Here is a 3,721-nt window from a genome sequence, read left to right on the forward strand (position 1 = left end):
TTGCTGTGTGCTCTGTGGCTGCCTAGCAGGGCCAGGCGGCCTTGGTTCCAAATGCACAACGAGGGGGAGGCAGTGGGGTTTGTGGGGGTTCTTGGAGCAAGACCTGGGGGCGGCCAGTGAAAGTTCAGGGGCTGATCTGCCAGAGAACTCAAACTGGTGCAGCAGGCTGCAGCTGTTCACACAGACTCTTGCACTGGTTTTCATTGATGTAAATTCCTGCCTCAGGCTATGGGGGTGCAGCTCTCACATCACCAAGTTCCCCTCGCTGGGCGAAGCCTGGGACATGCAGACATCAAGCTGGGTCCTTCAGGTTGGACCCTGGTGGAAGTGGCCTGTGCTTCGCGCCTCGGCAGAGGGGGATGATGGATTGAATTAGCCTTGGCGACTGCCCTCTGATCTAACTATTCCAAGCCACAATGTGAGGACCCGGGTAGGGCCAGGTAAGCGCTGCTAGCAGCAGCCTGTACCATGCAGCTGCCAGAGCTAGCTGGGGTCATTAGTGCTAAACTCACCCCTGGGTGCATCTACAGTGAAAATGCAGCAGCCCTACTGCTATACCACTCAGTGTGTCTGCTCACTACAGGGCCTGGAGGGGTTCTCCCTTCCCTGTAAACTAATCCACCTCCCCAAGGGGCAGGAGCTAGGATTCTTCCAGCAGCGTAGCGCTGTCTACGCCAGGGCATGGCTGTAGATTTTCCCCCCTGCCTCCTGCACATAGCTTCAGCCCTGAGGCCCTCTCTCCCCCTGCACTAGAGGTGTAACTGCTGGCTTGAGGAGCCACCCACGCTAGCCCTGGTTGTGAGAGCATGCTAAACCCTGCAGTGTCATACCGCTGGGAGGGGCCAGCCAGCCTGTGTCTGTACCTAGGGTTCAAACAGTCACACTGGGGGCTACTCCTGGGCTCCCTTTGTGGGGCAGCCCTTGGTGGCAGGGGATGTAGCTGCTCAGCAGCCTAGGGTGCCATCCTGCCTCTCCTGATCCTAGGGGAAGAGTAGATCCAGGATGGGGGAAGGAGCAGCCTGCAATCAGCATTTCCCCCTGTCCCTCCTCTGTGGTGACATGGGGCAGGGCTGGATTAGAACCAGGCCAGGCAATCGCTGTGGCTCCAGGAGGGGGCGCTGCCTCTGTATCCCTTGCTGGAGGCCGGCCTGGCCTGCACCCCCGGCTCTCGGAGATCAGGGGCTGGGTGGGTGGGGGATCCTTGCTGGGACCCTTGTGGCCCAGCAGCAGCCTGATGCAGCTGCAGCCAGAACCCTGTTCCTCTTTCAGCTCAAGTGAACTCCCCTCACCTCCCCCCGGGAGATGCCCGTGGGGTGAATCTCCAGCAGCAAGGGGCATTGGCTAAACGAGGGGTCAGGCTTGCTAAGACTGGGCAGGAGGCCTAGCTCTCCCAAGGACCTGGCCCAGCTGGGTGTTGCCCCCTCGCCCCTGTCCTGGTGTGGCTGCCGGGAGCCTAGCAGGGCTGTACGGTCAAGCTGCCCTCCCCACGCGCTGTGCAGGGCCAGGGCTCTGCCTTGCATGCACCGTCATTGCCGCTTGCTGAGGCCGAGGCCCTGGCGCTGAGCAGGTTGGGGGGAGCACAGGCCCTTCCAGGAGTTTGGGGGGGCGGGGTGGAAATCCTGACTCGGGGTTTTTTTATTTTGTTTTTAGAGCTCCAGAAATCAGGCCTGGGAAGCCTGGGCCCGAGCGTTGCCATTGGCTACAGTGGCCAGGGATGGGGTGAGGAGTTGCCATGGCAACTGGCTGGGAAACTTCTGAAGCTGAGATCCCTGCATTTGGAGAAGGGGGGGGCGCCTGGCTTGCAGCTGTAAGAGCTTCCCTCCCCAGTAATGGGGGGGCCTTTAAGGCCCAACACACAGAGCAGGGCAGCCGGGGGGGCTGCATGCTGCAGGCCTGTTCTTGCTTCAGTGGTGGTGGGGAGTAGGGCTTGGGGTTGGGTGGGAGTCTGGGGGCAGGAGCAAGAGGGACTGGGAGTTGGCCTGGGCGGAGTGAGGGGGGGGCGGGGTGATGTGCAGGGACTGGTACATTTATAAGGCCGTGGGGCTATGTGGGGCTGCCTTGCCCTGCCGTTCCTGCACCCCCGGCTGCTGCTGCATGGCAAGAGACAGCCACTCCACAGATGCTGAGGAGTCTCTGGGCCCCTGGCTGCGCTGGGAAGTGGGAGTGCACTGCAGGGGGCTCAGTGCTGACTGGTTGGGCATTGCCCAGCCCTGTTAACCCGGTCCCCTAGGCCACACCAGCCCCTTCCCTCATCCATCCACCCAGCAGAGAGGGGCTGCTGGCTGGGCACTGTCCTAGCATGCTGGCTCTTGGCCCGGGTCCTACTGTGTCCGTTCAGCCAGAGTGGGACCTGCAGCCAGTGAGGTGGGGGTGAAGCAGAGGGATGCCCAGCTCTGCGGCCTTCATGCAGCCCTATGGAAGGGGAGAGGGTTTGAATCCTGCCCTTGAGTAGGCCTGTCCCAGCCCTGTACCTCTGAGCTCCTGCACTCAGGCCCAGTTTCAGAAGCAGCCACGTTTCTGTTGCCCAACCTCACAGTTGGTTCTTGGAGGGGCTGAGCCCCATGTAAGCCTCAAGGCCCTGAGCCGGAGCTGTGGGTGCTCAGCCCTGCTGGGAATCTGGTCCAAAGGTGGTGCTCCAGCTGTGGGTGTTCTAAGTGTAACGGCGTGTGCCCTCAAAGCACAGCACCAGGGTATGTCTGTTAACCCCAGTCCTGGCCTGAGAGGCAGGTACCCATCCCCCAGGCAGGAAAACGGAGCCGGAGAGGGAATATGACTGGGTCCAGGTCATGCAGCAGATCAGTGCCAGAAAATGGCATGGAGCCCCTTACACCTGGCTCCCAGGCCTCTGCTCCAGCCACTAGCAGAAGGGAAGAGGTTGGGCCTGGGTTTTGCCTCCCTCCGAGTGAAGCCTGAGTGTGGGGTGCACGGGGCTGTACTGACCCCCTGTAACCAAATTGCTGCTGTCCTGCGCAGAGACCAGCTGGCGTCTGCCTGAGCTACGATTCAGCCTGGCTGCTCCTTGGGGGCTGGAAGCCCCTCGCCTGCACTAGCTGTAGTAGGCGGACAGCTGGGGGCTGAGGCGACCCCTCCGTGCTGCTCGCTGGAACCAAGGCTTGTCCAGAGCAGCCAGATAAGAGCCGCCCGGGCAGCTTCCCAGGTGCCAGAGCGCTGCAGGGAGCTCCCACCATGGGTAGGGGCAGCCCGAGGAGCCTACAACTCTGATGGTTCATTGGTAAGAGCAGGCCAGGCTCTGCAAAGCGATCCCCCAGCTCTTCCCACGGTCTGGCTCTGGGCTTCAGGCTGGGCCCTTTGCCCGCTGCAGCAGTGGGCAAGGCTGCTAATCCAGCCTTAGGGAGGCAGGCCTGGGAACCTTGCCAGCTTCTGGCATGCGTGTACTGTGTGACCTGGGCTTTGGTAGGTGTGTCCCCGAGATTCAGCAAGGCACCTCCCTGCCTTTATCTGCAGCCACCTGCTGTTAATGCCCCAGCCGGGGGTCAGAGATGGCCACTCCCCAGCGGGCTGGATTGGGTGATACCTTGCACAGAGCAGCTCCCAGCTGAGCCCGGCTCAGTCTGGCCCAAACCAGTGAGGCCAGGCCTAAGGGAGGGAGCAGCCTCCCAGCAGAGGGTTTCCCCTGGCTCACTAAGGTCTTGGGTCCCAGCTTGGGCCATGCAGGCCATCCCCAGCAGGGACTGTGCTAAGCACTGACTGCAGGGCTCCC

This window comes from Eretmochelys imbricata, chromosome 25 (assembly GCF_965152235.1).
Source record: "Eretmochelys imbricata isolate rEreImb1 chromosome 25, rEreImb1.hap1, whole genome shotgun sequence".
Classification (NCBI taxonomy): domain Eukaryota; kingdom Metazoa; phylum Chordata; order Testudines; family Cheloniidae; genus Eretmochelys; species Eretmochelys imbricata.